Source organism: Muntiacus reevesi, chromosome 2, assembly GCF_963930625.1.
Source record: "Muntiacus reevesi chromosome 2, mMunRee1.1, whole genome shotgun sequence".
Lineage (NCBI taxonomy): Eukaryota > Metazoa > Chordata > Mammalia > Artiodactyla > Cervidae > Muntiacus > Muntiacus reevesi.
The window spans coordinates 251,564,599-251,578,594 of NC_089250.1; the positions used below are offsets into that span (position 1 = coordinate 251,564,599).

Sequence of the window (13,996 nt, forward strand, 5' to 3'; positions counted from 1 at the left end):
TTCTTGGCTGCACTCACCATCTGCAGTGATTTTGGAGCCCCCAAAAATAGTCTGTCACTGTTTCCATTGTTTCCCCATCTGTTTGCCATGAAGTGATGGGACCAGATGCCATGATCTTAGTTTTTTGAATGAGTTTTAAGCCAACTTTTCCACTCCCCTCTTTCACTTTCATCAAGAGGCTCTTTAGTTCCTCTTTACTTTCTGCCATAACGGTGGTGTCATCTGCGTATCTGAGGTTATTGATATTTCTCCTGGCAGTCTTGATTCCAGCTTGTGCTTCATCCAACCCAGCATTTCACATGAGAGTACATCTTACCCTTTAGGGCGTATCTTTAAAAAAAATTAAGATTTTATTTGTAGCATTTTGTGACCATTTTTTATAGTTGAGGCCTCTGTGGTATATCTTCCCTAATATTAGGGTTAAGAGTGAAAAATTGCTTTTTATTTTATTTGTGTCAAATTAATAATGCTCATCTGTCATAGTTTATTTGGCCTTTATTTTCCTATGAATTAAGGTGACTGAATTGTTCAGTAGGCATATTTACATTTATATATATATATCTAATTTTAAAATCTCAGGTTTGGTGAGTTTTGCTTATGGATAATTAAGCATAAAAGAAGATTCCTATAACACTGTGACAGTTGAGGGACAATTGAACTTAAGATCTCATAGAGGGATACCAGGTGATTGCTTAGACAGGGTGTGGTAATATCCTAATGTGGTCCCACATTTCACAGCCTTCCTCTTGAAGATCCAGAAATTCCATTTTAGTATTACCTGGGAATGATTAATCCTGATCAGACTCACTGATGTGTTAGTTAGGATAACAGTGTTGTAATTCATAAGGGATTATGCTTTTCTGTTGAATTACCTGTATCTAGTTTGTGGGGTCCTCTGTTCCTTGTATGAAGGTGTTTGGGAGGCAAAGTACTTCCGAAGGTGATTAATAATCAGAAAGTTGCATTGTGAGCCTGAAACCAGATCCTATAAAGTTGGATGGGCTTGAGTGTTTTATCATTCTAGGCCAAGGTGAAACTTGATGAAAGAACTGTCCCTGTCTGACAATGGTGTTTTCCCTCTCCAGAGACCAAAATACTTATCCCAAGATTTAATCTTTTATTCAAACAGTGATGTGTTAATACTGGCCACCCCTTTTTCTTCACTCTGTAGAAGAGTTCCTTTTTATGAACTCTTCATACATTTCTTCATACAGGAGAAATAGATGTGTGCTGCTTCCCCCTCCCTGCCCATTTTACCCCAAAGAAAGAAAACCGCAGAAACACAGACATTGAGAGAACTCATCTAAGTCAGATTAATGACAGGTATTGTCTGTAATGGAGAAGGCAATGGCACCCCACTCCAGGACTCTTGCCTGGAAAATCACATGGACGAGGAGCCTGGTAGGCTGAAGTCCATGGGGTCGCGAAGAGTCGGACACGACTGCATGACTTCACTTTCACTTTTTACTTTTATGCATTGGAGAAGGAAATGGCAGCCCACTCCAGTGTTCTTGCCTGGAGAATCCTAGGGATGGAGGAGCCTGGTGGGCTGCCGTCTCTGGGGTCACGCAGAGTCAAGACACGACTGAAGCGACTTAGCAGCAGCAGCAGCAGCAGTGTCTGTAAGATGCGTTGTAAAGTAAAAGTCTGATTGAAGCATAATACTGTTGATTAGTTTGGTTTACGTTTCTTACTATTTTGGTCTTGGTATTTTTGCAAGTTTTAAATATACTAAAGCAATTCAAATATACATATGAGATAAAAATCTGAAATTGGGGTTTTATGTGGAGCGTAATTTGAAAGTATAGGTCACAGGGAGAGTGTGAGAGAGAAAGCATGGTAACTTCTTTTGGAGGGTTTTGCCCAGTGTTACTTTGGGTCCCTTGAGCACTCTCAGCCATACTTAGAAGTCTGTGATTGGTGGTAAAGTTAACAAAAATCTTAATTTCTTTTCTTACTGTTTATCAAGAAAGATTTCAGGTATAGTGGGTGGCTAGAAAAGGAGATAATTTTCATATTGAAAAATCACTTTTAATTTGGGATTTCTTTTTAGATTTAGAGCTCAAATACCTTTAAGTTTAGAGGAAGCAGGATCAGATAGCAGTGGGAGTCCCACCCTTTATGTATTTGACTGTTGACTGTCAGCTCAGAGCTCACAACCAGGGAGTGTGAGGTCAGAAGTGGGAAGAAAGTTAACTAAGTATGCTAGAATAGAGGACTGGGTTAAGTCCTGATGCTTTTTCTATAGCTGTTAGTGAGTATCCAGTGCACCTTATTTTGTATGCTCTGGAAAGGACAAGTACATTTCTTTAAATAAGAGTCTTCTACTCTTTGAAAGTGACAGAGGAGAGTGAAAAGTTGGCTTAAGCTCAACATTTAGAAAACTAAGATCATGGCATCTAGTCCCAACACTTCATGGCAAATAGATGGGGAAACAGTGTCAGACTTTATTTTCCTGGGCTCCAAAATCACTGCAGATGGTGATTGCAGCCATGAAATTAAAAGACGCTTACTCCTTGGAAGGAAAGTTATGACCAACCTAGACAGCATATTAAAAAGCAGAGACATTACTTTGCCAACAAAGGTCTGGCTAATCAAGGCTGTGGTTTTTCCGGTGGTCGTGTATGGATGTGAGAGTTGGACTGTGGAGAAAGCTGAGTGCCGAAGAATTGATACTTTTGAACTGAGGTGTTGGAGGAGACTCTTGAGAGTCCCTTGGACTGCAAGGAGATCCATCCAGCCCATCCTAAAGGAGACCAATCCTGGGTGTTCATTGGAAGGACTGATGTTGAAGCTGAAACTCCAGTGCTTTGGCCAGCTCATGTGAAGAGTTGACTCATTGGAAAAGACCCTGATGCTGGGAGGGATTGGGGGCAGGAGGAGAAGGGGACGACAGAGGATGAGATGGCTGGATGGCATCACCAACTCGATGGGCATGGGTTTGGGTAGACTCTGGGAGTTGGTGATGGACAGGGAGGCCTGGCATGCTGCGATTCATGGGGTCGCAGAGAGTCCGACGCAACTGAACTGAACTGAACTGAACTCTTTAAGGTGAGAGAAAGTGAAAGTGAAGTCGCTCAGTCGTGTCTGACTCTTTGCGACTCTGTGGACTGTAGACTACCAGGCTCCTCCCTCCATGGGATTCTCCAGTCAAGAATACTAGAGTGGGTTGCCATTTCCTTCTCCAGGGGATCTTCCCCACCCAGGGATCAAACCCACATCTCCTGCATTGCAGGCAGTCGCTTTAACCTCTGAACCACCAAGGAAGCCCTGGTTCCCTTCTACTCTTTAGAATTCAGTAAATGCAGTATTTATTCAGTTCCTAGTCTTTAAGGCAAGGGGAATATACGGATTAATAAAATAATCAAGAATCAGGCTTTAGGGAGCTTATATTTGAGTGGGAAAAATAGGTATTTCAGAGGAAAAAAGGAGGTGATCATGGCTTGGAGATGGTTTTATCCCACAAAGGGTTTTGTGGAAATTTTGGAAAGTAACTTGTTTTCACCATTTCAGGGATAAGATTTAGGTGAATTGGAACATTTGCAGTCTTTTTTTTTTCCTGGTCTCTTCTATTATTTAAAATTTTTCTTTTCTATATGAAATATTTATAATTTTGATTACTTTGATATGTAAAATAATATTAATTTAGTTTTAAGCTTCAAAACCCAATTTTGTTTAACCAATTTGGGTAGAAATTTTTCCAAAATGAATTTCATGCTTCCTTTTTTTCTTATTTTCATCCTTATTTATCAAATAACCATTAATTAAATAGAATACATTTATCCATGGCTCCTGTTCCTTAGCAAATCAGACTTAATTTTTTTGTGTTTGCTTTTCATCCTTGTAATAATAAGTGTTTTACTTTTTACTTTTAGTTTTTCAAGAGATGACAGAGGGACATTTTATCTTGAAAACATGTACAAGCATGTACATATAAAACATATGGATGTTTAGGCATTGACTGAAACCATTGAAATACTAAATGTGTTAGACATAAAAGGAGAAACTGACAAAAACGTAATCACGGTGATAGACTTAAATATATCTTTCTCAGTCTTTGATGGATCAGGTAGTTAAAAGAATGAGAGTAGATGGTATTTGAACTATATAATTTTTAGAAATTGGTTATTCCATGGATACTGTTTTATTTTCTTGTAGCTGTTACCTTTAGTTTTTAGAGCAGCTTTATTGAGATATACACAAAATGGTACATATTTAATGTATAATTTGGGCTTCTCTTGTGGCTCAGTGGTAAAAAATCTGCCTGCCAGTGCAGGAGAGATGGGTTTGATCCCTGGACTGGGAAGATCCCTGGAGAAGGAAATGGCAACCCACTCCAGTATTCCTGCCTGTGAAATCCCATGGACAGAGGAGTCTGGAAGATTACAGTCCATGAGGTTTCGAATAGTTGCACACAATTTAGTGACAGAACAACAGCGTATATAAGTTGATGAGTTAGGATATAATTTTATATTCAGTTTTTTCTACCTTCTGCTTTAAATGCTAAATGTTGATCTTTATGAGCCATTCCTTGATTAGCCAGAGTCTTATTTTTAAAAACTGAATATGGTACTGTTTTTAACTTATTAATATTCTTAGGACTTTAGGGAGAGTTGAAGACTTTTTACTAGCACACTAAGTATCCGCAGACTGCTCTGCTCTGTGTGTGTAAGTGGGTATGAGATAAATGCTTTAAGTTTGGATTTTTTTAAAAAAGTTGTAAAGGTAATTATTGTGGAAGTCAAAGGTAGAGATTTATCAGTAATTTGGTCTTTTCCTTTTTGATTAATCATCTACAGTTTTTAATAAGATAGAAATTGGCAAAGGGCAGAGCTATTTTTTAGATTGTGGAATTTTTAGAATATTTGTGTGTTTTTTTTAGAATACAGCAAGAGCTGTCCTCTTGACAAATTTTCAGTTGCACAATATAATATTGTATAGTCACAGTATCGTTAAAGCAGATCTCCAGAATTTATAAATCTTGCATTATGCTTTTGAATGCTTACTTCTGTTAGATATAAGTTTTATTTGTTTGTTTTGCAGACATTTTTGTTTTTTTTCCCTTGCTGTTAGGTGACATTTTAACTACCATCAGTGTCCTTTCCCAAAACAACTTCTTTCTCCCGCTCTCACTTTCTTCAGTTTGTCCTCCAGTTTTCTAATTTGTTCTATTCTGGAAAAAGCTGAATAAAGAGTAAAGTAGATGTTCCGTGTCGATATGTGTTGATGTGAATTTCTGTTGGCTGCATGAGATTATAAAAATGTGTTTTGGATTCTCAGCTATGTTCTTTATAGTTGAGTCATTACTATAAATTATATCCTTACCAAGTTTTTATTTTCAAGGATAGAGTTATTGTTTTTTTATGATAGACATTTAAGCTGTTATATGTTGAGGAATCTCATGGTTTTTGAGTATTTTGAAAATCAAGTAAAAACTTTCAAAAAATAAGGAAATCTACATTGTAGTGAAAGTAGGTGATGTGGTCTACAGCATTCATTACGTATGTCTAATACATGGATGTGTTTGAGTCTAGTTTTTAGAAATACTTCAGGTATAAAGCACATGGAAAATAATAATAAACATTCATTTACCTAGTGCCTAGTCCAGGAAGTAAAATACCACCAATATAGCTGAAACTTCCTGTGTAATACTACCCCAATCAGATACTTTCCAGATTATTGTCTTTCACATACACATTCTTATTCTCTTACTGCATTTTCACAGTTGAGGTATGTTTTAGGTATATAGCAAAGTGATTCAGCTATACATATACTCTTTTTCTGTGTTTAATATTTATTTATTGGCTGTCTCAGGTCTTGGTTGCAGGATATAGGATCTGGTTCCCTGACCAGGGATTGGACCCAGGCCCCTGCAATGGGAGCACAGAGTCTTAGCCACTGGACCCCCAGGGAAGTCCCCAGTTACACATATACTCTTACTGCATTTTTGTAGTAGATGTAAAGAACACATACTTTCATGTCTTTTAAACTTTTATAAATATTAATGCTGTATGTCTTTCCGCAACTTGTTTTTGCTCAAGATTATTTTGTGCAAGGATGATTCGTTCATGTAGTCAACATTCATTTAGTGATTACTGTGTGCCAGGCACTTTGCTAAGACTTTTATGTGTATTCTGGTTTATTTCTTGTAACAATCCATTGAGTTAGATACTGTCCCTGTTTTACAGACAAGGAAACTGAATTCTGAGAGGTTAAGACATTTACACAGGGACACAGCTAATAAGTTGTGGAGCTGGGATATAGGAGCTAGGTAATTTTACATTGTTTTAAACAGTGATAGGGTCATTGAACAAGGGTACATCATCTTTTATCAGTTCTGAAATTGCCAAAAGATGTTCTTCATAATTCTTTTGGTATTAAAGTCTGATCTGACCAGATATGAGGCTGTTTGTAGTATTTATTTCCTTTCTTGGGGTGAATATTCTTATGTATTACTGCAGAAATATTGTTTGATAATAGAACAGCAGATGCTCCAGACATAATGGGCAAATTACGATGTATTATATAGGTACTATATTACCTTTCTAAAATCCAGAAGATTTTCAGTTCTCCCCTAAAGGTTTTGAATGAGTACTGGTACTGTGTACTGGTACTGTGCTACGTAGGGGCTTCCCAGGTGGTTAGTGGTGAGAAATCTACCTGTTCAGTGCAGGAGATGCAGGAGATGAGGGTTCGATCCCTGGGTCAGGAAGATCCCCTGGAGCAGGAAATGTAACTCACTTCAGTATTCTTGCCTGGAAAATTCCGTGGACAAAGGAACCTGGCAGACTTCAGTCCATGGGGTTGCAGTCCATGGACACGACTGAGTGAATAAACAACTGTGCTACAAACCTCTCTCTATATTTGTATGGGATTTTGGATTTGTTTGATCCAGAAATCACTCGCAAAAGAAAAAAATATCTAAATAAATTAAGTTAGTTTGGCCATGACAATATTTGGCTTATCATAAATACAATGTTCTGTCATTGATTAGCACTTTTTGCCTTTTATTGTGTAGCTGAAATTTAAAAATCTGTTTTCTTCAGTAGACTTTGAGATCTTAAGGATAGAGGCTATGTCCTTGCCAGTCCCCAGCACCTATTACAATGCCTGGCATAGCAAAGCCTCAGCAAATATTTGTTGAATGAGTGATTGGCACTTACTGGTATAACATGTTTCCCTGTTAATGTAAACATCTCTGGGGTAGTGTGACTAAGTGAATTGAAAAAGGAGGAAAAAGAACAGGTACATGAAGCTAACTTCTGATTCTGTATTTTTTACATTTCCCCTTTCCATTTTGAAACGGATTAAAATGATACTTATGTTGATGTGTTGACGTCGTTTATGATACTGTATTCTCTGTTTTATAAATGGGCCTTCAGCTATTCAACTTTTTTTGTTGTTGATCATTTTCTGTTTAAAGACCTTGATCTTGCTGCTTTCTCAGTTCAGAATTCTCAAACTTAATGTTAAGTATAGTATATAATATTTTGCTCATTATTAAAGTTTGGTTTAACTATTTTTTCCTTGTACTGAATTGCCTGACTGTACAAGCAGTCATGAAGAGGCTACCTTTGATTTGTAAAGAATAATGCTTTTAAAATTGACAGACTGAAAATAGAATGCTACATAGTGTGATCATTAAATATTTGTTCTCATAGATTTTTAAAGCTGATTCAATACTCTTTTATTTTTTTTTTTCATTTTTCAATATTCAATATTTATTCAATACCCTTATTTTATTACTGCTGGAAGAGAGGCTTAGAGAAGTCAAGTGGCTTGCTCTGGGTAGTTGGGCCAACAAGGGTGGTTAGGTACTAGGATCTTCCTTTTACTGTTTTGGCACTAACATTTCTTTTAAATATGTTCTTTTCTTTATAGAAACTGTGTCTGAGGAATATTCAACATGTTGAGTTTTTGTTTGAACAATTTAAGGCGTTTGTTATTCAAAATATAAAACCATAGTCTCAAAGGTTTATTAATGTAAGAAGACTTGGGGAGCAGGCAAGAGGAGAGGCTAGCTTACTGGGCCCAATTCTCTTCCCCAGTAATTTTTCCTTCACTTGTAATTCTTTGACTAATTACTGTTGCTTCCAGTGCATAGTTCCTGTGGTGTGACTTCCTCCTTTTGGTGCTTTGGCCAAAACATACACACGACATTTTGTTTTTCTCTTTTGTAGGATTTGAAATGGCTAGAATTTTTAGAATAGACCTTCTTACATATCTAAGGTAGAAATAAAGAGAAATACAAGTTCTCAAAGATTTGTCTTTGTCCTTCTCCATGTATTTAAAGCATTACCCTCTCTTTTAGTCTCAGTTCACTTGTTTAGAAGTCCAAAATGGGTATAGCTTGACAGGCACCTTTTCTGAACTGCCTGTGTTTGAAAAGAACTTCCTTTCAACCTGGCACTCAGGATCTCCTTTCTAGACAGCTTGATACCTTTATGGAGGTTAGCTCAGTAGAGCTCCTATTAGTTCCCTGTCCCTCATAAGTTTTTCTACGATAAATTCCTAGATGTAGGATTACTGGATCATATGGTAAGTGTATGTTGTAAGTTTATACGAAACTGTCAAACTGTTTTCCAGAGTGTCAGTACCATTTTGCATGCCTTCCAGCAGTGTATGAAAGAGAGTTCCAATTGCTTTGCATCCTCTCCAGCACTTGGTGTTTTAGCCATTCCAATAGGTGTATTTTGTTGGTGTTTTAGTCGTTAAGTCGTGTCTGACTCTTGTGACCCCACGGGCTGTAGCCAGCTAGGCTCCTCTGTCCATGGGATTTCCCAGGCAAGAAGGTTATCTTATTGTGGTTTTAATTTGTATTTTTCTAGTGCTTAATGTAGTTGAGCATCTTTTAAAGTTGCTTATCTATTATTATTATAGCTTTTTGGTAAAGTATCCATTTTAGTTTTTGCCTGTTTTAAAAAATTGGGTTAGTTTAACTGTTGTGTTTTGATAATTGTGTTCTAGATAAATACACGTCCCTCGTTGATACGTGATTTGCAGATATCCCAGTCTGTAACTTGTCTTTTCGTTTTCTTAACAGTGTTTTTCATAGCATAAAAGTTTGTACTTTTTATAAAAGTCCAATTTTATCATTTTTTTTCTTTTATGGATTGTGCCTTTGATATAATGTCTTAAGAACTCTGCCTAACCCTAGGTCATGAAGGTTTACTCCTATATCTTCTAAAAGTTTTATAGTTGTATGTTTTATATTTAGATCTAGGATCCATTTTTGAGTTAATAAGGTGTGAGAGTTAGATCAAGGTTCAGTTTTTTTTTTTTCTTTCTCTTTGCATGTGGATGTTCAGTTGCAATGTGCGTTGAGTTCATACTCTTACCTAATTATCCTTTTAACGTTTGTCATAATATCCCCTTTCATTCCTAATATTGTTAATTTGTATTGTTTCTCTTTTATTGTCTGGCCAGAGGTTTATCAATTTCATTGATATTTTCTAACAACAAGCTTTTGGTTTCATTGGCTTTTGGTTTCATTGACTTGACTTCATTGACTTTTTTTTTTGTTTTTAATTTCACTGATTTGTTTACTTTTTTCTAGTTCTTTTGGGTTATTTTAATTTACTTTTTAGTTCCCTGACACGCAAATTCATGAAGTGTTCCATATTCTTTTTGACTTCCCTAATAGCTCAGTTATTAAAGAATATGCCTGCAATGCAGGAGACCCCGGTTCAATTCCTGGGTCGGGGAAGATTGGCTGGAGAAGGGATAGGCTACCCACTCCAGTATTCTTGGGCTTCCCTTGTGGCTCAGCTGGTTAAGAATCTGCCCGCAATGTGGGAGACTGGGGTTTGATCCCTGGGTTGGGAAGATCCCCTGGAGAAGGGAATGGCTACCCAGTCCAGTATTCTGGCCTGAAGAATTCATGGACTATACAGTCCATGGGGTTGCAAAGAGTCAGACACGACTGAGCGACTTTCACTTCACTTCCCTGACCAGGGTTGACCAGGGATTGAACCCATGCCCTCAGCAATGAAAGTAAGGAGTCCTAACCACTGGACTGCCAGGGAATTCCCTCTAGTTTTTTAAAGTAGAACCTTAGTTGTTAGATTGTTGACATGTAAATCCGTAATGCTATACATTTCCCATTAACCACTGCTTTAGTGTATACCTCAGATTTTACTGTGTGTTTATGATTTTGTTCAGTATATTTACTAATTTCCCTTGATACTTCCTCTTTCACCCATGGATTATTTGGGAATGTATTGTTTAATTTCAGGATAGATGGAGAGTTTTCCAGTTAGCTTTCTGTTACTGATTTCTAATTTAATTCCATTATGGTCAGAGGCCTTTTTCTTTTTTTTTAATTTCTGTTCGTTTAACTTTATTAATTTTTTATTTTTTGGCAGGGGTGGGGGGCTGTGTGGCTTGTGGATCTCAGTTCCCCAACCAGGGATTGAACCCCAGCCAGTGAAAGCGCCAAGTATTAACCACTGGACCACTTTGGAATTCCCTAACTTTTTTCCCCAGTGGTCCAGGATATGGTCTGTCTTGATGAATGTTCTGTAATTAAGAAGAATGTATATTCTGTTGTTGGTTGGGGTTTGTAGATATTCGTTAGTTCCATTTAGTTGACAGTGGCATTCAAGTCTTCTATTCTGTCCTTGGAGAACATGGTGAAGTCTCTTAATTATAATTGAGGAGTTGTTTATTTTTCCTTTCATATCTGTCAGTTTTTGTCTCATATATTTTGTAACACTATGTTGAGTAAGTTTGCAATTGGAATTGTATTTTCTTGGTGAATTCACATCAAGCAGTGAGAGGATAGAGAGAGATTACTGCCTGCTCTAGGGTCTCCGCTCCTTTGGAGAGGAGTTTCCCTTTCCCAGTTTCTAGGTGCCTGCCTGGAGGGTACTGCCATTGATTTTTTGCAGCAGCCACCACTGCTGTATTTGTGGTATTACCCCAGGGCAGGGGAGAGGGAAGGAAAACACAAAACAGAATTTCCTCCATTGTCCTTTATCTTTCTTTTCCTGCTCCATGGACCAGAACGAGAGGATTTTTCTTAGAACTTCTTCTCTGTACCCGCTGAGCACTTCCAGATTTGGGGCTGCCCTTGGGTACAAGCTGGGCAACACTGGAGGAAAATGACAGCTTCTTGCCAGTCTGCTGTAGCTTCAGATTCTGCTTGCTTTCTCTAGTGCGCTCACTGTCATTTGCTTTGCAGAGTCCTCAGGTAGCTGTGGCATGTGTTTTTTCTAGGATTTATAGTTGCATTCAGAAGGAGAGAGAGGCAGAACTCCATGGAGTGTTGTTTACTCCCATTTTCACTGGAACCAGAATTTTTTGTTTAGTTTTGTTCTTAGAATATATTCTGAAATATACTAAATCCTTTACTTTTTCATTCATGCCTGTGTAAACAAAAAAAAAAGTTTCAGTAAACAAGTGTTGCCTGCCATCAGGCCATCAGCCACTGCTGCTACTGCAGCCATCTGCTGGTGTACCCTAAAGCGAATTCAGGATGGAGAAGAGAGAATACTGGCAGATAAGATGTGGATCAAAGGAATGACTTGAATAAACCCAGACTCTGGCATTTTCACATACACAGAAAAGCACTAAAGTCATTAACTTGAGATGTCTGGTTTTTGTGATTAGCAGTCCTCTTGTGATGTTTGTTTGATTACATGTTTTTTGTTTTTTTTGCCCATCCCATGGGTCAAAGCTGTATGTCCTGGCTCCTCCCTTATCTCTTTGGAAGGTTCCCTCTGAGCTATCTGTATCCACGGCTTATAGTGAAAGTGAAGTTGCTCAGTCATGTCCGCTCTTTGCGACCCTGTGGACTGTAACCTGCCAGGCTCCTCCATCCCTGGGATTTTCGAGGCAAGAACACTGGAGTGGGTTACCATTTCCTTCTCCAGGGGGTCTTCCCGACACAGGGATTGAACTTGGGTCTCCTGCACTGCAGGCAGACTCTCCACCTTCTGAGCCACCAGGGAAGCCCTGAGCTATAGTCTTCAGTAATTCCCTGAATAAAACGTAATTCTCAACTTTTTTAGGTTGTGCATTTTTTCAGTTCACAGATACTAAGATATTTTCTTGTGATACAGAAAGAAGTCAAGTAGTAGTAAGTTGTCACAGCCCAAGGGAAAAAAAAATCTGTGTTTCTCTAAGCTAGAGGCAGCCTGGTATTGGAGGAAGAGTGCTGAATGGGGGAATCATGAGACATGAGTAAGGCTAGTGACTAATTCTGTGACCTTGTACAAGGTAGTTAACATCCTGGATCCTCCGTTTCCTCCGTACAAATCTACGGGTATTGAGACTTCCATGGTGGTCCAATGGTTAAGACTCCACACTTCTAATGCAAGGGACACGGGTTCCATCCCTAGCTGGGGAACTGAGATCCCATATGCCTCACAGTGCAGCAAAAAAAAAAAAAAAAAAAAAACTAAAGAAAAAAGCTAGTGGCATGAACTATATTTCTGTGACTCTGAGGCTGATAGCTGAGAAGTTGCTCAAGGTAACTTGTTTTTCTCTCAGCTGTCTTAAACTTCTGTGATTTTCCCCATATTTTGGGACTAGATTTAGGCTTTTTCTGATAGTCTTTGTTTGCTTTGTAGAGGTCTTCTAGAGAGAAGTTACTTACTAGCAGAGTATTACCATTGATATCATTTTTTTTGTTTGTTTCTAAGTAGTTTTATTTATTTATTTATTTGGCTCTGCTGGGTCTTCGGTGCTGCACGGGCTTTTCTCTAGTTGCAGGGAATGGGGGCTTCGCTCTGGTTGTGGTGTACAGCCTTCTCTTGCAGAGGCTTCTCTGTTGCTGTGGACAGGCTCTAGGGTGCGAGGGCGTCAGCAGGTGCAGTTCCCAGGCTTCCTGAATCGGGGATTGAACCTGTCTCCTGCATTGGCAGGCAGATTCTTTACCACTGAGCCACCAAGGAAGCCCTTGATTGATTTTAAATGTCTCTTGTTCCCCACACACCAAGTTAAGGTTAACAGTAAATAAGATTCTTTTTGAAAATACAGTTACTGGGCTTTAGATAGTCAACACCTGATTTTACATTTAGTTCTTGATCTTTCAGAGCTGTATTACCTTTATGCTTTTCTTAGTTTATTTCACTGTGTTGAAAGTATATATAATACATTGATTTTGCTTACCTTTACCTCTTGTTTTGTCCTAAAGCCATTGATATTTATGATGATTATGAAAGTAGTAGTTCTTTAAATGGACCTCTATTAATATTTTTATTATGAAAATTTTAAGGATTTAGATGTCTTGTTGAAGCTTTTTGATTTTTAAAAAGCTTTTGGTGGTGAACAATTTCTAATACACAAGAAAATAGAGAATAATATAATGTATTGTCATGTATTCATCCTATACCTTCATCAGTAATCAACATTTGCCCATTTTGTTTCATTTTTCCCCCTCCTGTTCTCATTCCTCAATGTTTTTTCCCCTAAGAGTATTTTATTTTTATTTTTTTAGTTCTATTTGTTTATTGCTATCAACCCATCTCCTTCCACCTTCCTCATGTGTGCATGCTCAGTCACGCAGGCAAGAATACTGGAGTGGGTTGCCTTTTGCTTCTCCACCGTGGGAGTATTTTAAAACAAATCCTAGCAATCATATAATTTCACATAGATACAATATTTATTTTTGAAGTACTGGGAAGAACTTTTTGCATCTTAATACTAGGTTCAAGTGGCTAGCTCTGTCACTTGCCAGCTTTGTGACGTTAAGCAGGTTGAATAGTTGCTCTGAGACCAAGTTTCCTCAAAGGCAAAGTGTGGATAGTGATTTTCCATCCTTATTTAAAATGATGTAAGGGACAAATGAAATAAGATAATAAACATAAAAGTGCTTTGTAAACTACAGACGTTAAACCCTCAAATAGTTCTATTAAAGACTGACAAAATGGGTTTGGCCAAGTGCAGGCAGCCAAAGGGGCGCCGCTGAACTGATCCGCTGAGCCTGTTGCTTCTACTGCCGACCCGCGTTCTGTGACCCGCGACTCCAGAACCCCTTTAGATTGGCCCAGGG

General features: G+C 38.1%; 1 protein-coding gene across 1 annotated transcript in view; it reads left to right on the forward strand.

The window, feature by feature from the left end:
• The window catches only part of AP1G1 (adaptor related protein complex 1 subunit gamma 1), an 85,387-nt gene that overhangs the window by 9,212 nt on the left and 62,179 nt on the right, over nucleotides 1-13,996 (forward strand). The gene's annotated exons all lie outside the window — the stretch shown is intronic.